Source organism: Bos indicus x Bos taurus, chromosome 16 (genome assembly GCF_003369695.1).
Source record: "Bos indicus x Bos taurus breed Angus x Brahman F1 hybrid chromosome 16, Bos_hybrid_MaternalHap_v2.0, whole genome shotgun sequence".
In the NCBI taxonomy this organism is placed as follows: domain Eukaryota; kingdom Metazoa; phylum Chordata; class Mammalia; order Artiodactyla; family Bovidae; genus Bos; species Bos indicus x Bos taurus.
Genome location: NC_040091.1, coordinates 38,247,072 through 38,274,574, shown reverse-complemented (window position 1 = coordinate 38,274,574; position 27,503 = coordinate 38,247,072). Strand labels below are relative to the sequence as shown.

Genomic DNA, 27,503 nt, shown 5'->3' with positions numbered 1-27,503 from the left:
ACTACCATATGATCCAGCAACCTCACTTCCAGGATTTTGTTCAAGGGAGTTATTTTAAGGTGAGTTTAATTCTGTCCAACTCTGTATTGCTTTAACCATCTGGGTGGAGCTATTTCAGCATTTCTCACCCCATTTCCTTTTATGGGAAACAGCAGAAACAGAGGAGTCAGAAGTTCTTTAGTCACATAATAAGAATGGACCACGCCAGAGTAAAACGTTGTGTTAAAATACTGGATGGACTAGAAAGTGATCCAGTAGTTTTAGGAGAAATTAATGTCCTGGACAGATATTGGCTTGCTTTCAGTCAATTGTCTCTAGCTCTTATCATAGTTACTTCCTGTTTCTCTTTCACTCTCAGTTACCTGAGGTGAGTCACTCAGATAACTTAGAATTTAGCCTTTACTACCAGAAGGCTCAAGTCAGGAATGAAAGAAACTGAAACCTGAAAGAGCCTTCAAAAGGAGATCAGCTGCTGAAACTTAAAACTTTATTCCAAGGAAAGGTAAGTAATAAAACACCATTGAAATAATCAGTGCTTCATTGTCTGAGCAATCCCAGTCTGGGTTTTCTCCTACTAGGCACATACAAAGGTTCCTTAGTCAGTGACCACTACTATACTGATAGAGATTATGGTCACAACAAAACCCACTCAGTCTTTCTGCTGGCTGTTGCTGTGAGGTGGTAGAGTTGGACTAATGCCACTTGTACAAATCAACACTTTTAACTTCTTTTTTTTTTAAATTTTTTTTTACTTTTAACTTCTTGACATAACTTTAGAGCTGGAATGAAAGGAGTTTTATAAGTCACCTAGGTAAAATGATTATCTTAGCTTGGGCTGCTATAAAATATTACTGTAGTTTGGGAAGTTTATGCAACATTTACTTCTCACAGCTTTGGAGGTTGGGAAGTCCAAGAGAAAGACAGCTGTTGGTGATCTGATGATGACTCTCTTTCTGGTTTGGAGACCACCATCTTCTTGTATCAGAGAGGGGGAGGGGAAGAGGGGGAAGAACAAGAGGGAGAGAGAGAAGAATCTCTTTTTATAAAGGCATTAATCCCATTATGAGGGCACCATCATCATGATCTAATTACTTCCCAAATTAAAAAGATTTTTAAAAGTTTATTAGTGGATTTCTGTTTTTGTTTAGTTTGCCATGCAGCTTGTGGGATCTTAGTTCCCCGATCATGGATTGAACTGGGGCCTCTACAGTGAGAACATGGAGTCCTGACCACTGGACTGCTAGGGAACTCCCCAGATTCCTGTTTCAAATAAGACCTTAAATAGACCCTTAATATACAAAGCCCGCAATTCAGTTCGCCTGACTTTCTTCCCATCTCCTGAACAGCCTACTGAGGTGCATGCACCAAACACAGTAGGAGGACTTCTAATTTAGTTTAAATTTCTCATTGTACAAATGATAAGAGTGAGGATCAGGGAAGGGCAATAGTTTGTCTAAAATTATTTAGATTAGTGGCAAAGTTGAGACCACGCACTTGAATGTTTCAGTTCAGTTCAGTCGCCCAGTTGTGTCCAATTCTGCGACCCCATGGACTGCAGCATGCCAGGCTTCCCTGTCCATCACCAACATCCAGAGCTTTCTCAAACTCATGTCCACTAAATTGGTAATGCCATCCAACCATTAATCCTCTATCATCCCCTTCTCCTCCTGCCTTCAATCTTTCCCAGCATCAGAGTCTTTTCTGATGAGTCTGTTCTTTGCATCAGGTGGCCAAAGTATTGGAGTTTCAGTTTCAGCATCAGTCCTTCCAGTGAATATTCAGGACGGATTTCCTTTAAGATTGACTGGTTGGATTTCCTTGCAGTTCAGGGGACTCTCAAGAGTCTTCTCCAACACCACAGTTCAAAAGCATCAATTCTTTGGCATTCAGCTTTCTTTATAGTCTCAACTCTCACATCCATACGTGACTGAAAAAACCATAGCTTTGACTAGATGGACCTTTGTTGGCAAAGTAATGTCTCTGTGTTTTAATATGCTGTCTAGGTTGGTCATAGCTTTTCTTCCAAGGAGCAAGCATCTTTTAATTTCATGGCTGCAGTCACCATCTGCAGTGATTTTGGAGCCCCGCAAAATAAAGTCTCTTACTGTTTCCATTGTTTCCCCATCTGTTTGCCATGAAGTGGTGGGACCGGATGTCATGATGTTAGTTGTTTGAATGTTGAGTTTTAATACAGCTTTTCATTCTTCTCTTTCACTTTCATCAAGAGGCTCTTCAGTTCCTCTTCACTTTTTGCCATAAGAATGTTGTCATCTCTGTACCTTAGGTTATTGATATTTCTTCTGGCAATCTTGATTACAGCTTGTGCTTCATCCAGCCTGGCATCTCGCATGATGTACTCTGCATTTAAGTTAAATAAGCAGAGTGACAATATACAGCCTTGACATACTCCTTTCACAATTTGGAACTAGTCTGTTCCATTTCCAGTTCTAACTGTTGCTTCTTGACCTGCATACAGATTTCTCAGGGGGCAGGGCAGGTGGTCTGGTATTCCCATCTCTTTCAGAATTTTCCACAGTTTGTTGTGATCTACACAGTCAAAGGCTTTGGCATAATCAATAAAGCAGAAGTAGATGTTTTTCTGGAACTCTCTTGCTTTTTCTATGATCCAACAGATGTTGACAATTTGATCTCTGGTTCCTCTGGCTTTTCTAAATCCAGCTTGTATATCTCCAAGTTTACGTTTAACTTACTGTTGAAGCCTGGCTTGGAGAATTTTGAGCATTACTTTGCTATCATGTGAGATGAGTGCAATTGTGCAGTAGTCTGAACATTATTTAGCATTGCCTTTCTTTGGGATTGGAATGAAAACTGACCTTTTCCAGTCCTGTGGCCACCGCTGAGTTTTCCAAATTTGCTGGCATATTGAGTGCAGCACTTTCACAGCATCATCTTTCAGGATTTGAAATAGCTCAACTGGAATTCCATCACCTCCACTAGCTTCGTTCATAGTGATACTTCCTAAAGCCCACTTTGTATTCCAGGATGTCTGACTCTAAGTGAGTGATCACATCATCGTGGTTATCTGGGTCACGAAGACCTTTTTTGTATATTTCTTCTGTGTATTCTTGCCACTTCTTCTTAATATCTTCTGCTTCTGGTAGGTCCATACCATTTCCCTTGAATGTTTAAGGAGTGGTATTTCTATCCTAGTTATCATGGTCAACAATATTGGAATCATCCTGTATTCTTTTCCTTCTTTCATACTACACATCATCAAGTGCCTTCAAAATATATCCAAAATCAGAGACTCTCTTCCTTCTACTGGGCTGTGACTTTGGTCCTAATTATTATCATTTCTCTTCTGCAGTGGCATCTAGGAAATGGAATTGTGTTGTTCAGTTGCTAAGTCACGTCAGACTCTTTGTGACCTCATGGACTGCAGCAAATCAGGCTCCTCTGTCCTCCACTATCTCCCAGAGTTTGGTCTAATTCGTGTCCACTGAGTCAGTAATGAGAAATGGAATATTTCCTCCATATCAGTAAGCAAGGATGTCACCATTATCAGCGATTGCAGCCCTCCAATGTGAGCTGGTGAGCCCTAAGGGAACTCAAGAAGGAGAATACCTGCTGTCTAGCAGCCACCAGACTACAACCACTCTCTATGGTGAGCCCCGAGGAAAGGAAGTTCAGGATATGAAAACACAGGATACTGACCCCAGATAGCTGAGGTTCATATGAAAGGAATGATTTCAGTGAGCCCAGGCTCTTGCATCCTTCCATACATAGAAAAGTGCTAATAAATTCCTTAACTTGAGATATCTGGTTTTCTTTAAGTAACAATAATCTTTGGGAAAGGAGAAGGAGGTGGCAGAGGATATGATGGTTAGAAAACATCATTGACTCAATAAGACATAAATTTGAGCAAACTCCAGGAAATAGTGGAAGACAGAGGAACCTTCGTTGCAAAAGAGTTGGACTCAATTTAGCAACTGAAGGACAATAGCAACACAACAACAACAGATCTTTTGATGTTCAAACTACCTGTTCTTGCAAAACTTCTATGTAACCTGATTCCTCCCCTTGCCTCCTTGGAGCAGTTCTCTCACAGTTACTTGAGATGCTGTCTCTCATGCTTGAAGTCCTAAAAATTCCCTCCGAATAAAACAAAACTCAACTTTTAGGTTGTGAATATTTTTTAAGTTGACATATCCTAACTCATGTCTCTGCTCCTGTTTCTATCCATTGTTGACTCTCCATCCCACACTTTACTGGCTTTACTTAACACAACAACTAAATTGATCTTTTTAAAAACACTGTATTTAGATGGCCAGTGGGCATATGAAAAGATGCTCAATATCACTAATTACTAGAGAAAAACTACAGTGAAGTATCACTTCACATTGGTCAGAAAGGCCATGTATATGTGGTATGTAAAAAGTTCACAGAAAATAAATGCTGAAAAGGAGGTGGAGAAAAGGGAAACTTCCTATACTGTTGGTAGGAATGTAAATTGGTTGGCTCTTGGCTTGGTTGTGGAATCAACCAAGAGTGATGACAACAGTTGTGCTAAAAAGGACCATAGAAAATCCAAGGCTTCTGATCTGCAGAGAACGAGGGTGGAAGATGGGAAGTTGATGGATGGTTGGAAAATAAAGAGTTAATAGACTCTGGAGTCTAACTGTGCTCTTTAAAGAGCTGAATTTTTGTTGGCACAGGGAGGGGAATTAGTTTGTACATGAGAATGAAGAACAAGGATATTTATACCATCTCCAGACATTGTGATATGTTGAATGTGGGAAAAAATATTCATTCGGAAAGGATGCAGAGGCAGCAGTATATTCACAGAGACAACTGGGAAGCATGGAGTAGGGCACACTCAGAGAATTATTTGAGAAAAAGGAGTTTGATGGGAGTTCCATAGGACAGAATGGTTTGGGAGCCTCAAGAAAATTGGATCAGTCAGGTATGTACAGTGTCCTATGAGAAGACCCAATGATGATGGATGATCTGGAAGCTTGGGCTTTTGTGGGTGACTAAGGTAAACAGAGAGGTGAGGCATGTGGACATTTGTCCAGGTGAACTCTAGGGAGAAGGTGAGCTCTATCAGTTCATTTATAACCTCTTGCTCTGGTTTGGATTCCTAGATGGTTCTAGTGGTAAGGCTGTGGGAGGAACAATCTTTCCAGGAGCTGGAAAGAAATATTCCATAACCCCCCAGCTTCCTCCTGGTATTATCTCTAGCCTGGATATCCTGATGCCTTACCATCCTGATCACCCTCTACTGGTTACATTTTACTTTATTAGCATGATTGTTAGAATGTGTTTTTTAGAACTGAATATGATATTCTGACAGTGGGCTGGTAAGTAAAGAGTGCCCTTAACTTGTAACCTCCTTTGATTTAGGTGCTATTGTTACATTCACCCACTTGTTTGCATTTCTCAGCTCATAGTGAATAATCATTCTGGGACAGTTATTTTTTCCCCCTCAGAAACTGATGTTGTGCCTATTCTTCCTACAACTCTATACTTGTAGAATCATATAGTTCTTAAGCAAGATGAGTACAAGGTATCATTCAATCTAACATATTTGATACATGAAAAACAATTCTAGTTAGAATAAGTGATGAGCATGATTTCATACATTTTAATCAAATACTGGACTGGTTTAGAAAAATAAAGGATTAATGAAATTACTTGCAACTAGTCTTAGTCCAAGCCAGGCTTCAGCAATATGTGAACCATAAACTTCCAGATGTTCAAGCTGGTTTTAGAAAAGGCAGAGGAACCAGAGATCAAATTGCCAACATCTGCTGGATCATCAAAAAAGCAAGAGAGTTCCAGAAAAACATCTATTTCTGCTTTATTGACTATGCCAAAGCCTTTGACTGTGTGGATCACAATAAACTGTGGAAAATTCTGAAAGAGATGGGAATACCAGACCACCTGACCTGCCTCTTGAGAAACCTATATGCAGGTCAGGAAGCAACAGTTAGAACTGGACACGGAACAACAGACTGGTTCCAAATAGGAAAAGGAGTACGTCAAGACTGTATATTGTCACCCTGCTTATTTAACTTATATGCAGAGTACATCATGAGAAACGCTGGGCTGGAAGAAGCACAAGCTGGAATCAAGATTGCTGGGAGAAATATCAATAACCTCAGATATGCGGATGACACCACCCTTATGGCAGAAAGTGAAGAGGAACTCAAAAGCCTCTTGATGAAAGTGAAAGAGGAGAGTGCAAAAGTTGGCTTAAAGCTCAACATTCAGAAAACAAAGATCATGGCATCTGGTCCCATCACTTCATGGGAAATAGATGGGTAAACAGTGGAAACAGTGTCAGACTTTATTTTGGGGGGCTCCAAAATCACGGCAGATGGTGACTGCAGCCATGAAATTGAAGGACACTTACTCCTTGAAAGGAAAGTTATGACCAACCTAGATAGCATATTCAAAAGCAGAGACATTACTTTGCCAACAAAGGTCTGTCTAGTCAAGGCTACGGTTTTTCCAGTAGTCATGTTTTGATGTGAGAGTTGGACTGTGAAGAAAGCTGAGCGCTGAAGAATTGATGGTTTTGAACTGTGGTATTGGAGAAAACTCTTGAGAGTCCCTTGGACTGCAAGGAGATCCAACCAGTCCATCCTAAAGGAGATTAGTCCTGGGTGTTCTTTGGAAGGAATGATGCTAAAGCTGAAACTCCAGTACTTTGGCCACCTCATGTGAAGAGTTGACTCACTGGAAAAGACTCTGATGCTGGGAGGGATTGGGGGCAGGAGGAAAAGGGGATGACAGAGGATGAGATGGCTGGATGGCATCACTGACTCGATGGACGTGAGTTTGAGTGAACTCTGGGAGTTGGTGTTGGACAGGGAGGCCTGGTGTGCTGCAATTCATGGGGTCACAAAGAGTTGGACACAACTGAGTGACTGAACTGAACTGAACTGAATCTTAGTTTATTAATAGGAGTGTAAGTCCAAATCTCCTCCTCTTAGACAAGTTTAGACTGTTCTTTAGGGGAAAAGGGGTATTCTCATGGTGTAGGGATTTACCTTTGCATAGTGGGATTTACCTGCAGTATTTCTTTTTTAAAAAAATCTTTTGGCCACACCACATTGCATGTGGGATCGTAGTTCCCCAACCAGGGATTGAACCCACAAGTCCCCTGCATTGGCAGCTCAGAATCTTAACCACTGGACCACCAAGGACGCCCCTACCTATAGTTTTGATAGCTCAGTTATGTGACTTGGAATCAGGGCAACTGATCCAGCCACTTTATGGAAGCTGAACTGCCTTGGCATTTTGATTTATTTCCTTTACCCTCTTCAGTTCAGTTCAGTCGCTCAGTCATGTCCGACTCTTTGCGACCCCATGAATCACAGCACGCCAGGCCTCCCTGTCCATCACCAACTCCCAGAGTTCACTCAGACTCACGTCCATCGAGTCAGTGATGCCATCCAGCCATCTCATCCTCTGTCGTCCCCTTTTCCTCCTGCCCCCAATCCCTCTCAGCATCAGAGTCTTTTCTAACGAGTCAACTCTTCGCATGAGGCGGCCAAAGTATTGGAGTTTCAGCTTTAGCATCACTCCTTCCAAAGAACACCCAGGGCTGATCTCCTTTAGAATGGACTGGTTGGATCTCCTTGCAGTCCAAGGGACTCTCGAGTCTTCTCCAACACCACAGTTCAAAAGCATCAATTCTTTGGCGCTCAGCTTTCTTCACAGTCCAACTCTGGCATCCATACATGACCACTGGAAAAACCATAGCCTTGAGTAAACCCTCCTAGCCCTTTTATTTGAAAGATGAAATGGCCGATGAGGCATCCTAAATTTTATCCTGTCTTTTAAAAATTGCCCCATTCAACAAAGTACTTCTTTTTTCACTTATTGTGACTTCTAATTTATATTTTTATCAGGGATACTGAGTATTTTCCCTGTAGCCTACTCTGACCCACCTAATCTGACTTGATCTATTCAGCAGATTTGGCTAAAGCCTGCTGCTTATATTAATAATTGCTGCTTGTGTAATAACAAACCAACTTTGTTTGATAGATGTCACTATCTTTAATAACACAAAATAAGAAAACATGCATAAAATGGACTTATTTGGAGCCTATGCCAGCAATAAATAATAATCATTAAAAAGTAACACTTTCTAATTACAGTTTGAAATTAAATTGAACATTTGATTGTGGTAGGAGGATGAAAATTTTCGCCAAATTGTTGGCAGTGCAGGCTGGCTTAGTGAGCCTGCCTTTTGTTGCACAAAGTGAATAACAACAAATTAAAAGTTATCTAAATTATTAAAGATCAACTTCTTAAACACCATAGCTGTAGGATAATTCATGTACTTTGGTTTATTGAAAATCGACATTGCTTCCTCTAATTTCTCTCTAGAGAAATCAGATAAAGTCCACTCTCTAGTAGTCTTCTTGCTACACAAGGATGACAACATACTTATTTCACACCCATAGCCCTAGTCCTCCATCTGTTCCCTTTGAGCTGGTATGGTACAATGGTTGAGAACTTACACTCTGGAATCAGCTGGACTGGATTGGAACCATGTCCACGCCATATACTAGTTTTAAGTTACTTAACTTCTTTGAACCTCAGTTTTCTATAACAGGGGGACAATGAGACTTATTTAATGGTGGTGGTGGTTTAGTCACTAAGTTGTGTCCAACTCTTGTGACCCCATGGACTGTAACCCACCAGGCACCTCTGTCCATGGGATTTCCCAGGCAAGAACACTGGAGTGGGTTGTCGTTTCCTCCTCCAGGGAAATCTTTCCGACCCAGGGATCAAACCTGCATCTCCTGAGTTGCAGGTGGATTCTTTTACTGCTGAGCCACCAGGGAAGCCCACTTATTTAATAGGATTGCTCTAAATATTAGTGAGAATTAATGTATAACAGGATGCTGACTGGTACATAAAAAGAAATTGCTCAGTAAATACTATTTTGATTTCATGGAGTTTGAGAAGCAGGTATTTAGTAAATTGCTCTTGTTTGAATGAGAACATTAGAAGGACAAACTAAAAATCCTCATTCTTATTTTCTTAGGGTTATATCCATACAGGAAGATCAAGTCAGGAAATCAACTCTGAGTCTTTTCCTGACATCACACGTTCACACAGCACAGCCACAAGTAAGCAAAATGTGTGGTGTAAATCTCCTTCCTCTAGGATATTCAAGCCTTGTGGAATAATAGTTTCTCATTTGTAGCAGTTATTTGTATTTTAGCCCTATTTGGAAGTCCAATCTGGTAGGCCTTAAAATGTCTATTCTATTTTTTTAAGGTCATTTCTTCATTCCTCACAGATTATAGACCTTTAATTCATCAGTTGTTAAATCTAAAATGCTTGCCAGTAAGTCTATTCTGGACAAACTCCATTTGAAATCTCTTAGGTAAATAGTTTATAGGACAAGCAGAAAATTTTGCACTGCTCTTCCATTATTGACCATTGTCTTACTCAAGTATCACCTTGTGATGAAATCTCTTAAAAATAGCATAAAATTATGTGCAGCTCTTATTGATCTTTCCTTGGCCTTTGTCTCTGTGGTCAGGAATCTATTCTGAACTTAACTACTTAGCTGCATATAGTCCCCAGAACTGCTGAAGCTAATGTAGAACTTATACTTTTAGAGCATCAGGAGAATCTAGGTCAATAGATATTTAATTCAGTTGGAAGTAAAATGTAGTGTGATGTAGTTTATATTGTGATATAGTCTGATGATTTGTATTGAAAGAAATACAAATGAAGGAAGGAAAAAAGAAAGTGAAAGTTGCTGAGTCATGTCTGAATCTTAGCTACCCCATGGACTGAACAATCCATGGAGTTCTCCAGGCCAGAATACTGGAGTGAGTAGCCTTACCCTCCTCCAGGGGACCTTCCCAACCCAGGGATCAAACTCAGGTCTCCCGCACTGCAGGCGGATTCTTTACCAGCTGAGCCACCAAGGAAGCCCATATGCCCTCCTTTTAAAGTAGGTCTTTCATAATGTCTTAACATCCTGTCCCTTTGAGCTGGTTACATGATCCCTTGCTTGCTAAGGAGATAAGCACACCTATATGCTGATACCATGATTTTATTATCAGGAATAACTGTAATTCTTATTGTGAAAAAAAAAAAAAAACTTTAGATCAACTTTAGAGAATCTGGCTTCACTTGTGTATTTATGAAAACTTAGTATATTAAAGGTAATATTTCAAATCAAAGGGGAATAATGAGGTATTGAATAAATGCCACTGAGAATATCAGTCATTATTTAAAAAAAGAAAAAGCTTATTTTTATCTCACAGCATATCATAAAATAAGTTTCAAATTGTTTAGAGGATTAAGCTTAAGAAACTCTACTATGATGCGCTCAAATAAAGCAAAGATTATTTTAGTAATTTGGGAGAGAGAAAGGCACAAGCAAGACCCCAAGCCCAGAAGCTACAAATAAACAGATAAACAAAGATTCTCTTGTAAAATTAAATGTTTTTGTGATGAAAGTTATCATAAACAAAAGATAGAAAAACTGGGAGAAAAAAATATGTGCAACATATGTAACAGGCAAGAGGATAATCATAAAAGAGTTCCTATAACCATTAATTATTAAGCAGACAGGAAACAATAGGAATTATGAAACCACAAAGGAAGAAATACAAATGGCTTCTTTACTTAAAAAGTTGCTAAAGGTTCTGCACCCAGTTCTGATGTGTGGGACCAATTCCAATGTGTATGGAAAGGGGCTTTTTCACACCAGCACCAACTAGCAATTCTCTGACACCAGCTGGATGTAAAATTCGATTCAACCTGACACTGTCTACACAGAGACAGCATCAGATTCTACAGGTAAGAACTCAGTCCCATGAGACTGCCCCCAACTTCAGATGCCAATCACAAGTCCCAGGTTGTTGCCTGTCTGACCTATTGTTTATAAATTATAGATATCAGAGGTGCCCATAGTCCCCTTCCTTTGGTTTGATTAATTTGCTAGAATGGCACATTTTACCTACTAGATTATCAGTTTATTATATAAAAGGATATAGCTCAGGAACAGTCAGATGGAAAAGAATCATAGGGCAAGGTGTGTGGGAAGGGTGTGGAACATCATGTCCTCTCCAGGTGAACTGCTCTCCCTGAATCTCCATATGCTCACCAACCCGGAAGCTCTCTAAATCACCTCTTTCTGGGTTTTATGGAGGCCTTATTACAAAGGCATGCTTGATTACATCATTGGGCATTGGTGACTATTTCAACCTTTAGTTCCTTATTCTTCCTGGAAATTAGAGGGTGGGACTGAACTTTCCACTCCTCTATTCAAGGTTGGTTCCCTTGGCAGCTAGCCTCCATTCACAGGTGATTTCCAGATGCCATCTTGTTACCTGAAAACTGGCTTGATCTTTTGGTGGATGATAAGCCAAAAGACACAACCAAGTCAAAAAGGAGGAGAAGGAAGGATTTATTACTTGTAGCAACTAAGGAGAACACCTCGGATCTTTCCTAAAGTAGTGTCTTCTTTTTCTTTTTCTGCCATGTCCTAATTATTAAAAATCCTAAAGTCCACCTCAGCCAGTTGGGAGGTGGGAGTGATAAGTCCTACTAATCTTTTTTTTTTTTTTTTTTTTTAATGTTAACATTTTAAAATGTTCTAACATTAAAAAAAGTAAGTTGCAGTGCACGGGCTTCTCATTGTGTTGGCTTCTCTTGTTGGGGCGCATGGGCTGTAGGGTGTGTGGGCTTCAGTAGCTGCAGCTCCTGGGCTCCAGAGCACAAGCTTAATAGTTATGGTGCATGGGCTTCATTGCTCTGAGGCATGTGGAGTCTTCCGAGATCAAGATCGAACCCATGCCTTCTGCATCGGCAGGTGGCTTCTTTACCACTGAGCCACCAGGGAAACCCCCCTACTGTTATCTTTTGGAGTTTGCAGTGAGTATCTGGAACATCCTGAGATATGAAATAGATGTCTATTACTACTGGAATATGGTAGGAAAAAGAAAAAAAGCAGACATCGCTTTCAGAAATATTCTTGGTGTTCTCTTACTTACTGCAAGTAATACATCCTTCCTTCTCCTTCCCCTTGGTTTGGTTGTGTTACCCAAAAACTGGGTTTGACTCTTGCTAAGCTGCTGCTAAGTCACTTCAGTCATGTTTGACTCTGTGCGACCCCATAGACAGCAGCCCACCAGTCTTCCCCGTCCCTGGGATTCTCCAGGCAAGCACATTGGAGTGGGTTTCCATTTCCTTCTCCAATGCATGAAAATGAAAAGTGAAAGTGAAGTCACTCAGTCATGTCCGACTCTGTGCGACCCCATGGACTGCCACCTACCAGGCTCCTCCATCCATGGGATTTTCCAGGCAAGAGTATTGGAGTGGGGTGCCATTGCCTTCTCCAGGGTTTGACTCTTGGTGGGTGTCAAAAGACAAAACCAAGCCAGAGATTGAAAGAAAGAAGGATTTATTATTGCTTGCAGCAAATAAAGACAACACTGGGCATCTTTCGCAAAGCAGTGTCTCCCTGACAGCGGAACTAGGGAAGTTTTAAATTAATGGTACATGCATATTCATGAAGGGGCTTGAGCAGTGGAGAATTCAGAATAGAATCCGAGCAAAGGTTGACAGAGTCCAAGCTTTTGTTGACTCAAGTCATTAGAGTCAGAAAGTGTCAACATCATCACCCCATAGGTTCCAGTTGATCTGTAGGTTGAGCACTTCAGGCTAATCTTTACCTTTGGAACAACACAGATATATTATCTTTGCTGTTGTTACTTCTTTTGTCTGAAGAGAAGAAACAGTTTTGTTTCTTCATTCTTTCATTCCCCTAAGATCATTAGTTCCAAGTTGGGAAAGGAGTATGTCAAGGCTGTATATTGTCACCCTCTATTTAACTTATATGCAGAGTACATCATGCGAAATGCTGGGCTGGATGAAGCACAAGCTGGGATCAAGATTGCTGGGAGAAATATCAATAACCTCAATATGCAGATGACACCACCCTTGTGGCAGAAAGTGAAGAGGAACTAAAGAGCCTCTTGATGAAAGTGAACTAGGAGAGTGGAAAAAACTGTCTTAAAACTCAACATTCAAAAAACGAAGATCATGGCATCTTGTCGCATCACTTCATGGCAAATAGTTGGGGAAACAATGGAAACAGTGACAGACTTTATTTTCTTGAGCTCCAAAATCACTGCAGATGGTGACTACAGCCATGAAATTAAAAGACGCTTGTTCCTTGGAAGAAAAACTATAACCAACTTAGACAGCATATTAAAAAGCAGAGACATTACTTTGCTGACAAAGGTCCATCTAGTCAAAGCTGTGGCTTTTCCAGTAATGTATGGATATGAGAGTTGGTCTATAAAGAAAGCTGAGTGCCAAAGAATGATGCTTTTCAACTGTGGTGTTCAACTGTGGTGAGAAGACTCTTGAGAGTACCTTGGACTGCAAGAAGATCAAACCAGTCAATCCTAAAGAATTCAGTCCTGAATATTCACTGGAAGGACTGATGCTGAAGCTGAAATTCCAATACTTTGGCCACCTGATGCAAAGAACCAACTCGCTGGAAAAGACCCTTTGCTGGGAAAGATTGAAGGTGGGAGGAGACAGGGACAACAGAGGATGAGTTGGTTGGATGGCATCACTGACTCGATGGACATGAGTTTGAGCAAGCTCTGGGAGTTGATGATGGACAGGGAAGCCTGGCGTGCTGCAGTCCATGGAGTCATAAGAATTGGACACAACTGAGTGACTGAACTGAACTGAACTGAGGTCATTAGTTAATGAGACCTGTTTAAGGGCAAGCGTTGTGGCCCATCTTAGACCACAAAATGGCTTAAGGCCAAAAAGGGCTTCTCTTATGTCAAGTAAGCCATGCCTGATTCTCTTTCTCCAGAGACTCCCTACCCTGCTTAGTTGTGTCTTTTGACTTGATACCCACCAAGATGTGAACCCAGTTTTAAGGTAATAGCATCATTAACATAAACCCAATTATGGTGAAAAAGGTCTTGTTATGAGTAATGAGACACCATTTCACTCTATGTCTGAAGTGGTTTTAGGAACTGAGGACAGGAGACCAAATATTATGATAAAAGTTGCTGCCAATGCTATTACTGTTGAGGAAACTCTAACAGTTATGACAGCTGTGAGTCAGGATCCATGGATGAAAACCAAATATACTATAAGAGAAATATATTTTGGTCATCTGAGTGACCTGTAGAGGGGCAAAATCTGCCACCACAAAATGTCTCCTTGACATGAAGATTATTTCAAACTGAAAACAATCAAGACTGAGAAGATTGAGGAAGAAATTTTGACCTTTCCTCTGTCTAAAGAATTTAGATAGGGGCTTCCCTGGTGTCTCAGTGGTAAAAGAATCCACCTGCAATGCAGGAAATGCCGGTTTGATTCCTGGATCGGGAAGATCCCCTGGAGAAGAAAATGGCAATCCACTCCACTTTTCTTGCCTGGGAAATCCTATGGACAGAGGAGCCTGGTAGGCTACAGTCCATGGGGTTGCAAAAGAGTCAGACACGATTTAGCAACTGAACAACAAAAACAACACCCCAACCCCAAGAATTTAGACAGAGGGCCTCTTTCAAGAAAGCTATCACCATAGACAACTATGGTATGAACTAAGTGTTGAGTTTTTGCTAACAAATCTAGCAAAGTTTGTTAAATTCTTCTATGTTTTCATCTCCATTCCAATTGTCTTCCTCCCCTTTGAGATCTCAAGTCATCACCCCCAACACCCACTTTTGTCTTTGACTGAGGATGTTCTTTAAGGTGAGAGTTTCAGCCATTTTGGCAAGTTACTCAGTTTTTTTGAGTCTACCTCATATATATATAGTATTCAACTTTTGTTTGGTTTTCTCCTGTTAATGTGTTTCATGTCAATTTAATTTTTAGACCAGCCAAAAAGAACCTAGAAGGGGAGAGGAAAATTTCTTCCTCCATGAGAGACCAAATATATGTTTCTTAAAAATCATAATATTGCAGTTTTTCAATCAAGAATCATGGAAATTTGAATAAAAATTTGGTTTTTCATGTTAATTTCCAAATTATAGGATATAGATGTTATATAAAGGAGCCAATTAAAAAAAAATGGATACATCTAGATTTAGCAAGGGTTTAAGGAACAGGACCCTGAAAAGAATTTGGTAGTATCTATCAGCTTTATCTGTTGGTCCAGCAGTTCTGCTTTTAAGAATCTACCTTTGAAAATTATTTTTAATAACAATTTAAATAATTTTTATGAACCTTGTGAAAGTTCACAAACATCTCAAAAGTACTTAAATTCAACTCCTGATTTCCTGCTCTCAAATCTTATTTTTATTGTGTCTCCTTTGTATCAGAAAATAGTGTCTCTGTTGAATCTATTTTCATGCTAGAAAATTAGAATTAAAATACCCGCTCCTTCTGATTATCTAATGCATCACCACGTCCTATGAATTGTATCTTCAAAACATTATGGAGTTCAGGCTGGTACTGCTCAACACATGGCAGGCCAGTCAATGGAGAGGTGAAATGTTGGGGCAAGGAATAACGACTTCATTGGGAAAGCCAGCAGACCAATATTTTTATAGCAGACTAATGCCGATAAGAACCATCCTGTCTGTGTTTTGATGCTAGTTTCTTTTACAGTACATAGATGGGTGGAGGGGTGAGGAAGTAAAGTGAAAAAGCAGTAAGCTGCTGCAGATATTTCCTGGTTCTGACCATACTCCAGAGGAGATGTGCTAGTCTTTCCTGCAGCTGTTTACAGGTGGGCCTGGTCAGGATGTTTTTTGTGAGCTAAGCAAAGGTGTTTTAGTGTAACCCTCAGACATGGCGGCAGGGTTCCCAGAGATGGATCTTAATGTATGTTTTAAGCTATAGGCAATCTTCCTTTTGTGACTAGCTTGCAGTAAAGGCAGTAGAGTATTATAGTGGTCAAGGTAAAGGAAACATCCAATATGGAGTCAGACTTGTTCTTCCCTATTATAAAAAATTTATCTAGTGACCAGCATGCACATGAAAAGGTGCTCAACATCGCTAACAGAGAAATGCAAATCTAAACTACAGTGAGGGCTTCCTTGGTGGCTCTGGTAAAGAATCTGCCTGCCAATGCAGGAGAACACGGGTTCCATCCCTGATCAAGGAAGATCTCACATGCTGCAGAGCAACTAAGCCCATGTGCCCCAACTGTTAAACCTCTGCCCTGGAGCCCGGCTCCAACTGCTGAAGCCCTCATGCCCTAGAGCCCATGCTCCCCAACAAGAGAAGCCACTGCAATGAGAGGCCTGAGCACCGAAAACTAAAGAGTAGCCTCCACTCAGCACAACTAGAGAAAAGCCTGTGCAGCAACAAAGACCCAGCACAACCAGAAATAAAACAAATAAGTAAATTTGGGGGAAAAAAACACCACAATGAGATATCACCTCACACCCATCAGATTGGCCATTATTAAAAAGTCTACAAATAACAAATGCTGGAGAGCGTGTGGAGAAAAGGGAGCTCTCCTGTACTATTGGTGAAAGTGTAAATTGGTATAGCCACTATGGAAAACAATATGAATTTTCCTCAGAAAGCTAAGAAAGCTAAATTGCCAAGATGGTAAAGAATCTGCCCACAGTGCGGGAGACCTGGGTTTGATCCCTGGATTGGGAAAATCCCCTGGAGAGGGGGATGGAAACCCACTCCAGTATTCTTGTCTGGAGAATCCCATGGACAGAGAAACCTGGTGGGCTACAGTCCTTGGGATTGCACAGAGTTCAACATGACTGAAGTGACTTACTTGAACTTTACTATGATCCAGCATTTCCACTCCTGGGCATATATCCAGACAAAACTATAATTAAAAATGAAACACGCACCCCAGTGTTCATAACAGCACTATTCACAATAGCCAAGATATGGAAGCAACCTGTCAAAGCCGACCTATTGACAGAAGAATGGCTAAAGAAAACGAAATGTTAGACAAATACTATACTGCTTACATGTGGAATCTAAAAATACACAAATTTACAAAACAGAAGCAGATTCACAGACATAGAAAAGAAATTTATGGTTACCACAGGGAAAAGGAAAGGGGGAAGGATAAATTAGGAGTATGGGATTCACAGATACACAGTACTATATATAAAACAGAAAAACAGCAAGGGTTTACTGTAAAGCACAGGGAACTGTATTCAGTATCTTGTGATAACCAATAATGGAAAAGAATCTGAAGCTGTACGCCTGAAACTTACATGATATTTTAAGTCAACTACAGTTACACTGAAAATAAATAAGATATCAAACATTGTTATTCATTAGGGAAACACAAATTAAAACCACAAGTGATATTAATACTATTACACGTCCACTAGAATGAGTAAGATTAAAAAAGTCAGACTGTCCACAAAAAAATTAATCAGTCAATTTAAGAAAGAAATGGAAAATTTATTCTAACCAAATTGAGAACCATAACCCAGGAAGAAGTCTTTCAGAAAGCTGAGGACTGTTCTGCCCATTAAAGGTCAAAGCACAGTTATATAGGTTTTTGAGATAGAGGGCTGTACCTTAAAGGATATATTCTTGACAGATTACACAGTCTGGATCTACAGGTACAAAGTAGTGGGTCATGGGACACTGTGGCCTCTTAAGATCAAGGAAGGTTATCTCCTAAGTGGTTGTGACCCATGATGAGATTAAGAAGGGATGTTATCTCCTAAGGAGGTCTTTTTAATGCAGAGGCATGATACCTGTGAAACGGGAGGAAGGTGGTTGAAACAGCAAAGAAAAATTTTATGTTTCAATTTTTCTTATCTTGCTATAAAATATGAACTTTATTTCATCAAACAATAGCAAGTGTTGATGAAGATACAGAGAAACTGAAAGTCACATGTATTTCTGATGGGAATGGAAAATCATGCAGCCACTTGGCAGTTTCTTAAAATAGTTGAACAGAAACTTGCCATAGGACCATGCAGTTCTACTTCTCTACTTCAGAGAAATAAAACATATTATGAGACCAAGATTAATGAATTTTCACAGCATTATTATTCATAAATGACACCGCCTGCAGATAATCCAAATGTCCATTGACTGTGAATTGATAAACCTGTTTTATGCACACATTTGAATGCTACTCAGCAATAAAAAGGAACAAACTACAATGACATCTCTGAATCTCAAACACTGTGCTAGATGAAATAAGCCAGACACAAAAGTCTACATATCATATGATTCTATTTAATAAATCTAGAAAAGAGAAAACTATGGAGACAGTCACTGAAGCTGAACAGGATCCTTTGGGGCCCTCCTGGGTACAAAAGCCCCTCTGTGTCCCCCATTTCTTATTTGTAGAAAAAGGCTTTAGTCTCTTAGGCCTTCCCTGAGTTCCAAAGAGCATTCTCTTTAGAACAGTTACTATTTAGAGAAATGAGTGAATGTAAAAACAAAGAAAAGCAGTCAAGCAAGAAAAGTAATGATAGTTTAAACAATAGTTTAGAGATACAGCAGAGTCTAGTTTTTCCTCAGGAGATATACATAACAACCTGACACATGTCTTTGAGTTGTTCTACAGAAACTTAAGCAGGTAGAAGATAAAGCAGGTAGACCCCAGACTGGTTGGAACCAGAAGGTAAATGATTAAGATTTCTGAAACATCACCCTGTTACTTCACCACCAGCCAATCAGAAACCCATAAGGTGATCCTGTACCCTACCACCCTCAACCCCAGTGTTGCCTTTAGAAACCCTTCCCTGAAACCCTCTCGGGAGTTTGGGTCTTTTGAGCATGAACTGCCTGTTCTCCTTACTCGGTCCCCTGCCTTAACACTGTGCTTTCCTTCACCATGATCCAGCATCAGTAGATTGGTTTTGCTGTGCATGAGTTAGGTTCAGTAACAGCATCAGATTAGTAATGGCCTCAGGTAAGGGTGGGAATGAATGGGTGCAAATGGGCACAACTGAACTTTTGGATGATTGCAGTAATGGTTGCACAACTGTATAATAAAACTCACCAAACTCTATGCTCACAATGGATTAATTGTATGTATGGTGTCTCAATTATACCTTAATACATCTGTTGTTCATTGTTTAGTTGCTAAGTTGTGTCCAGCTCTTTGTGACTCCATGGACTGCAGCACACCAGGCTTCCCTGTCCTTCACCATCTCCTGGAGCTTGCTCAAACTCATGTCCATCGAGTCGGTGATGCCATCCAACCAGCTCATCCTCTGTCATCCCCTTCTCCTCCCTTCAGTCTTTCCCAGCATCAGGGTCTTTTCCAGTGAGTTGGCTCTTCGCATCAGATGACCAAAGTATTGGAGCTTCAACTTCAGCATCAGTCCTTCCAATGAATATCAGGGTTCATTTCCTTTAGGATTGACTGGTTTAATCTCCTTGCTGTCCAAGGGACTCTCAAGAGTCTTCTCACCACAGTTGAACACCACAGTTCAAAAGCATCAATTCTTTAGCACTCAACCTTCTTTTTGGTCCAGCTGTCACATGACTACTGGAAAAACCATAGCTTTGACCAAATGGACCTTAGTTGGAAAAGTTAGAAACTTTCGAGTATTAAACAAAATTTTATTTATTTATTTATTTTTGGCTGTGCTGGGTCTTCGTTGCTTTGAGAGGGCTTTCTCTAGTTGTGGTGAGCCACAGCTACTCTTCATTGCCGTGCATGGGCTTCTCATTGTGATAGCTTCTCTTTTTGCAGCACACAGGCTGTAGGCATGCGGGCTTCAGTAGTTGTAGCAGGCAGGCTCGGTAGTTGTGGCACATGGGCTTAGTTGCTCTGCAGCATGTGGAATCTTCTCAGACCCGTGCCCCCTGCATTGGCAGGTGGATTCTCATCCACTGCACCATCAAGGAAGTCCAGTAGTACTTTTGTTTACACCACTTACCTGCTGCTGCTGCCGCTGCTGCTGCTGAGTCGGATCAGTCATGTCCAACTCTGTGTGACCCCATAGATGGCAGCCCACCAGGCTCCGCCGTCCCTGGGATTCTCCAGGCAAGAACACGGAATGGGTTGCCATTTCCTTCTCCAATGCATGAAAGTGAAAAGTGAAAGTGAAGTCGCTCAGCTGTGTCCAACTCTTAGCAACCCCATGGACTGCAGCCTACCAGGCTCCTCCGTCCATGGGATTTTCCAGGCAAGAGTACTGGAGTGGGGTGCCATCACCTTCTCTGAACACTTACCTAGGTAAAAGCAAATATCCTTCAAATGACCTGTAAGGTCTTGCTTTGTTTGGTTTGTTTGGTTTTACCTCCTGGCCAATTACCTTGCTTACTGATTTCCAGCAGCACTATACCATCTTCTGCCTCAAGGACTTCCTGCCTGCTGGCCTTTGCCTGAGATGTCCTTAATCCTCCAGTCTTTAGCTGGAAAGTTATTACTAATCCTTTACATTTTAGTTTAAATGTCACTTCCTTAGATAGCTTTCCTGATAACATTCCTTCACAGTTTAAATTAGGTCACTCTGTCATTTTCCTTTTATTAGACTGCTCCTTCAAAACTTCTTTCAGTCTATAGTCACATATTTACTTATGATTTAATTTCTATCTCTCCACTTGAATGTAAGCTCTAAAAGGGCAGGAGCTACACCTATTTTGTATATCACTGTATATATCATTTTCAGGAAGTATGTTCTACTGTTAATTCATATGAAATGAACAGATTAATTCATTTAATTACCCAGGATTACATATTGCAACTGTAATATCTTGAAGGGTTCACTGCAAAATGCACTGCTAAATTTAAAATAAAAACATTTCATTGAAATTTTCTTTTCCTCTTTTTACCAGTTGGGCAATTGGTAATATGAGCAAGAAGGTTTTTTTGGGCTATAGTTAATGCAGGTATAAAGGACTGAATTCTCAGAGTTGTGTAAATGTTTCTGTATATACTGGCAGAGTTGATTGTCAGAGAGTTACTCCCTTAATTTGCCACATATCTGTAAGGAGCTAAACCCTTGGCAAAAGCTCATTTGAGAGGAAAATAATGTTCAAGGAAGATTTCTAAAGGTTAGGTAGTCCTTCCAGACTATCCGGTGCCTCTTACTCATACTTGGCTATTTTGGTCCCTCCTAAAATTACTTTTAGTGACTTATGCCATCAACTAATACAACAGCGTTATAAGAAATGCTCCTCCTGCATTTATTACAGAAACGCAGTGTTCTATATCTTTGAATGAGAACCCACTGTCTTTCGGGGGCTTCAAACTTGAATATCCACCTACCTCCTGGGCATCTCCACTTCTCCATTATCTCACCATACTCCAACTATAATTTTTGAAAAAATTAATACTTCTAAAAGATGTGCAGTTCTTACTAAGATGACTAGTGCTCTCCAATCAGTAAATACAACAATTAAATCTCCTCTATTTCCCTCCATCGTGGTTGCTTTTGATACAGTTGATTTTGCTAAGCCTCTGAAGTAGTCTTTTCTCTCATTCTCTGAGACATTGTATTTATCTCCTCTGCAGGGCTTTGCTCTGAGCCCTAGTCGCTTCCCTTCTCTCTTTTCTGTTTCTCCTTTTCTATTTAACTCTCTGTAGGTTATTTTATTCAATATTTTGGCTTCAAATACTTGTTTTTTAACAAGCTAATGGATTCCTATTTGTATCTCTAAACTTGATTTCTCCCCTAAGCTCTGGGTTCCTATATTGAACTATTTATGTGATATATTTTCATTGTTATTTGTAACAGCAGCTCAAAACTCACATGTCTAAAACAACTCCACCATGCTTTTTTCATTCATTATGCTGAATGAAATGAATGGGCTTTTCCACTGGGTCTTCAGTTGAGGGAGGGGAGGTTGTATTATTTATTTAATTATGTTAATTATTAAATATGTTCTTTAATATTAATTCTTTAATAATTTCCTCTACTCCTTTAGGTTCTTCTGGCTGGTATGAGAATTACACTGACATGAGACAGATAAACAGAAGAAAATTGAACAAAAGTTTAATAACACAGATACATGGGAAAGACACAGGAAAAGTGAGTAACTCATCAAAATGGCTGAAGCCCTCACATTAAATACCATCTTTAGCTGAAAACCAAACAGGATTGAAGTAGTAGTTTGAGACTTTAACCAGGATAGTGAAGTAGTAGTTTGAGGAGGAAGGCAACTGACATGGAGATGGAAAAGACAATGTTTGGTAAACAGAGGTTTGCTGGGCCAGGCAGAGACAACGGGACACCAAGTGGGCTCTGATATCTGGGCCCTTCCAAGTTCCCCACCAGCCCAGCCCATGTTTTTTGTAGATGTCTCTGGTGATAGCTCAGTTCCAGGAACAGACCCTTTATCTATTTTTTAAGCAACTAAGGGAGAGTAAAAACAAAAACTTCCTGAGACTTCTGTTTCTTAAAAATAATCAGCCTAAAATAATCTTCATGCCAAAGAGACCCATTTTGGGTGGCAAACTTTACTTCTCCACAATAATTTAATCATGCTTAATCTCTTCTGATAGTCCTATTATTCAGATGTTAAATTTCCTAGATGGGTCCTTACATTTTCTTTGCTTTTGTATTGTCCATCATTTTATTTTTCAGCCCCACTTTCTGTGAAAATTCCTGAATTTTATCTTCCATTCTTTTTTTCCTTACAAACTCCTTGTTCTATTGTTCTTCTTACAATAATATTGTGTTCTTGTTTCAAGGGCCCAATACTATCTTTTATCTCTCAGAGAAGATGGATTATAATTTTTTTTTTGGCCATGCCTCACAGCGTGTGGGATGTTGGTTCCCTGACCAGGAACTGAACCCAGACCCTCAGCAGTGAGAGTGAGGAATCCTAACCACTGGACTGCCAGGGCATTCCCTGGATTGTAATTCTTTTGATGTTAACTCATACATTATTTTTATTCCTCCAAGTTCTGTTCTTCTGTGTTTGTTTTGGCCCCTGAGTTCTGTATTAGATGATTTCCTGAAACGTATATTGGCCCTTGTCTTTTGTTCACATTTCAGAGAACAGAACCAAACTGTTAATTTGTGACTTTGTATGCTCGTGCGGGACTTCTCTACTACTGGGATTGATTAGGATGTGATCAGGCTGGGATTTTAGGCACTCTTTTTTTGTGTGAGGTCCCCTGAAAGTTAGAATCCAGATAATTTTTGCTAAAGCCATTCCAGAGAAGTGAGTGCCACACTTATGAAGGGCGGGAAGATGGGATCTGGGGCTTCTCCTTCAGAATACAGACTTTACCTCACCTGGTTTTATCTATGTGCCCCATCCCCGTCCTTTGCCACGCTAGATGCCTTTATGTTAATTTAAACTATAAAGTTCCTCTACTTTGTTAGTCAGTTACTTACCTTCCATATGCTTTTTGTGTTTTTTGTGTGTGTGTATTTGTGTTTGTTTTTCTGGTTGCACTGTAATGCATGTGGGATCTTAGTTCTCCGACCAGGGATCGAACCAATCCCTGCAGTAGAAGCACAGTCTTAACCACTGGACCACCAGGGAAGTCTCTTCCATATGCTTTTTTTTTTTTAATGAATAGTTTTTTAAAATTTAGATCTTTATTTTTTTTTATTTTTGGCTGCCAGATCTTTGTTGCTGTGCAAAGGCTTTCTTTAGTTTGGTGAGTGGGCTACCCTCTAGTTGCAGGGCTCGGGCTTCTCATCCGGGTGCATGGGCTTCAGTAGTTGTGGCTCGTGGCTCTAGAGCTCAGGGTCAGTACTTGCGGCATCTGGGCTTAGTTGCCTGGCTGGATATGGAATCTTTCTGGAACAGGGATTGAACTCATGTCCCTTGCATTGGCAGGCAGATTCTTTAACCACTGGACCACTAGGGAAGGCCCTTCCATATACTTTTTATTTGCTGAAAATGTGATGACATTGCCCATCTGCTGTTGTCTTTTTTTCCCCTTTACTGTTGTTTTAAAAAGATGACATAAAAATTATCACGTGTTCTGCCATGTTTAACCAGAAGTTTTAAAAAGGCATTTTTTATACAACACTCTAGAAAATACTTCAAAATAAGTGTTTCTTTTCTTGGGGGGTATACTTAGTTTAACTAAGTTGCCTTTGAATAGTGGAGATGATAATTTTGAATGTGGAAAAATACTTCTAGTTATGAATGAAAAATTATTTCTCTGGAACAAAGTCAAGCTGAGTAAATGTTGATCTTAATCTGTAACTTGGATAGAAGGCATTTTGTATGAGTAGTGGTAAGAAATGTTGGACCTAAAGCAAAGAGACTGCCAGATATTTCTCCAGCAGAGATGGATTTGTTTGGGGTCAATACGCATGCATGTGTGCTAACTGCCTTCAGTCCTGTCAGACTCTTTGAGACCCTGTGGACTGTAGCCCACCAGGTTCCTCTGTCCATGAGATTCTCCAGGCAAGAATATTAGAGTGGGTTGCCATTTCCTTCTCCAGGGGATCTTTCAGATCCAGGGATCAACCATGTCTCTTGTGTCTCCTGCACTGGCCAGCAGATTCTTTACCACTAGCACCACCCAGCAGAAAATGGCAATTCTGGGTCTGCAACCATGGTAAGCCATGTGAAGGTCCCCATGTGGCAAGAGAGGAAGAACATTTTTATAGTGGGGAAAAGGGCAATAGTAAAAGTGAATCCATGGCTTTTCATGACCAGTCCTTATGGGGGAAGAAAAGTCTTTCTTCTTCCTGTTGAGTTCTGCTATAATTGAAGGACAAGAGGGCTCCCTTTCCTGGTTTTCTGACTCTATATAATTGAAGGTTCTATTTATTATTTTATTTATTAATTTTTTATTTTTACATAAATATATGAAGAAGAGAAGGAAATTGGATGTGGACTCAAGTTCCAAAGTGGACTCTGGAGAACAGTCTCAATTACAGAGACATTACAGGTGACTGCCATTCAGAAAGTTTGCCACTGTCCTGCACTTCTCTAACCATCAGGAAATTCTTTACTTCCAAAGAGGATTGATTTGACCAACTTTGTGCCTAAATATTTACAGGAGGACTGAGCATCTGGTAGAGAGAAAATAACTACATACAATTTGGACAAGGGACAAAAAACTCAGTTCTGTCTATCCATCCTTCCATCCATGCATCTATCAATCCATTCACCTATCCATCTTCAGTTGTTTGGTTGCTTGATTCATTCAACAGATACTCATTGAGGTGAGTCCCTTTTTTTGGTACCAGATTTGAACTAGATGCTGAGGAAATAATAGAGAGCAAAACAGACATATTCTCTGTCTTTCTAGCACTTACAGTCTAAATCAATGTGATAGAGGTTAATTAACTAATAGTTACAAATGTGTAATTACAAATTGTGAGAAGAGTTCTGAACTAAAGGCACACAGTACTATGAGGAAAAATAATAGGGGACTTGACTTAACCTGGGAGTCAGGGCATCTCCTCTAATGAAGAAGTGTTTGAATTAGATATGAAAGAGGAGAAAGAATTGCAGAGGTGGAGAACAGGAGGAGAAAGAGCCAGCTCATATAGCAGTGTGAGGGCCAATTGTATGTTTATTTCCAACTCTGTGTTCAGGTTGGTGAGTTTAAACCAGTCATGGTGGGAGTGTTTATACTGTGAGAATCTGCACACACTACACTTTCTTTAAGACATTTGCCAGCATCCCCTTGGGAGAAGGGGAAGGTGATGTATGTACTAACCGTCTACTAGGACTCAGACACTATGCTAAATGCAGGATGTGTTATTTCATTTAGCACTAACAGTAACATTCTGTAGAAGAAATATTTATCCTCATTTCATGAACATAGAGTAGAACTTAGAGAAAAAGAGTGAATTTCCCCAGATTGTTGAGCTAGAAAGTGGCAGTTGTTGTTCACTTGCTAAGTCTTGTCTGACTCTTTCAACCCCATGGACTGTAGTATGCCAGGCTCCTTCCTCCAATATCTCCCAGAGTTTGCTAAAATTCATGTCCATTGAGTTGGTGGGCATGATCATATATGACCTCAGGTCTGGCTTTGAAGTTCATGTCCTTTTCCTCATATCATGCTGCTCGTGACCTGAGCAATAGTAGGTGCCAAGAAAGCACTTCCTTACCAGATTTCATTGTGAAAAAGACTTACTTAGATGAGTTCTCATCAATGGCTCACTCACTTGTACAAAGTGAAAGTGTGATTTTCAGAGGTTAAAAATATAACCTTTTTTGTTTTTGCAGATGTAAACTGTGAACCCATGTCAAAAATTTAATTATCTCATTAATTGGTGAGGGAATCAGTATGTAAAGCTGGTTCAAAGAGCATTTAAGGAACTGAGTATTTATAGGCAGTTTAATAAAGAAAGGTTAGAATAAATTACTTAGGTTAGAAACAAACTGATTCATGTTTAGCAGGGCATTAGATCATAGCCTTTGGGATTATCTCTTTTGCTAGAGAGGAATCATTTGCATCTTTATTAAACATAAATCTACAAATTACCTTTACAGAGTCTGAGTCTCTAATAGTTAATTAGAACATTCAGACTTCTCTTAGAAAATAAAATCATCCTTGAGAGGATTGTTAAATAATGCTTCAGTGTGACATTGAAAGAACAGGCAGATATCATCTTGGCCTTGTTACCTTCTTTTGTGTGATTTTGCTTAAGAAGTGTGAGCAGGAAATTTTTGCTGTATCCTGTGTACCTGTGGTGGTCTAACTTTGTGTGGTACATAGTATGATGACAGGGTTCAGGGCATGCTAGCCCAAAATATGGCATGTAGGCATATTGAATGGGCTTCCCTGGTGGCTCAGATGGTAAAGAATCCACCTGCAATGCTGGAGACCTGAGTTCAGTCTCTGGGTTAGGAAGATCCCCTGGAGGAAGGCATGGCAATATATTCCAGTTTTCTTGCCTGGAGAATCCCCATGGACAGAGGAGCCTGGCGGGCTATATTCCATGAGGTTGCAAAGAGTCAGACACGACTGAGCGACTAAGCATATTGAATATCTTAAGCTGAAAGAGTTTGAGACAACAGTAGGAGCAGAAAAGTCACTATGACACTCACCAGTCTCCATGTGAAAGGTACCCTCCCTGTACCAGAAGGAAGGAAGACATTCTTATCACCAGAAATAGGAAATTTGGGGCTGAGAAATCTTTACAAACAAACCATGTCACACTAACCCTTGCCTTCCCAGTTACATTTTCACCATTTATTACCCCAGCCCAAACCCCCCTGCCTTGTCAAGTCTTCACAAATGCATTGTTTCTTTGTCTAAAAGGTATGAAAGCATCTTGCTCTGGTCACTTCTTTGGATTTTCATTCTTCATTCTTTTGCTCTTTCTCCATTTTTCAGACTTATTGTTTGGAATCACAAAAGCAAATCAACTTCATTATTTATATCATGTTTCATTTTGAATCAAAAAGAAATTTCTCAGTTTGTTTTTGTATCTTATACACTCATACTGAGTCCTAAATGATTTTTAGCTGCTTTCAGAAACCAAATTTCCTCTCAAAAGATGGTTCAGGCTAGGAATTCCCTGGTGGTTTAGTGGTTAGGACTTGTTGCTTTCACCGACAGGGCCAGGGTTTGATCTCTAGTCAGGGAACTAAGATCCCACAAGTTGTGCACTGCAACCAAAACAAAATAATCTCCCCCTCCTCCCTCACACACACACAAAAAGATTTAGGCTTTAGTATAGTTC

At 40.1% G+C, this 27,503-nt stretch overlaps 1 long non-coding RNA gene across 1 annotated transcript; it reads left to right on the top strand.

Moving 5' to 3' along the window:
- The first annotated feature begins 377 nt into the window (after window positions 1-377).
- On the top strand, window positions 378-25,573 carry LOC113906171. The gene is made up of 3 exons (XR_003514807.1): window positions 378-502; window positions 21,814-21,917; window positions 24,863-25,573. It is a non-coding gene; the product is annotated as an uncharacterized LOC113906171 (long non-coding RNA).
- The last annotated feature ends 1,930 nt before the right edge of the window (window positions 25,574-27,503 follow it).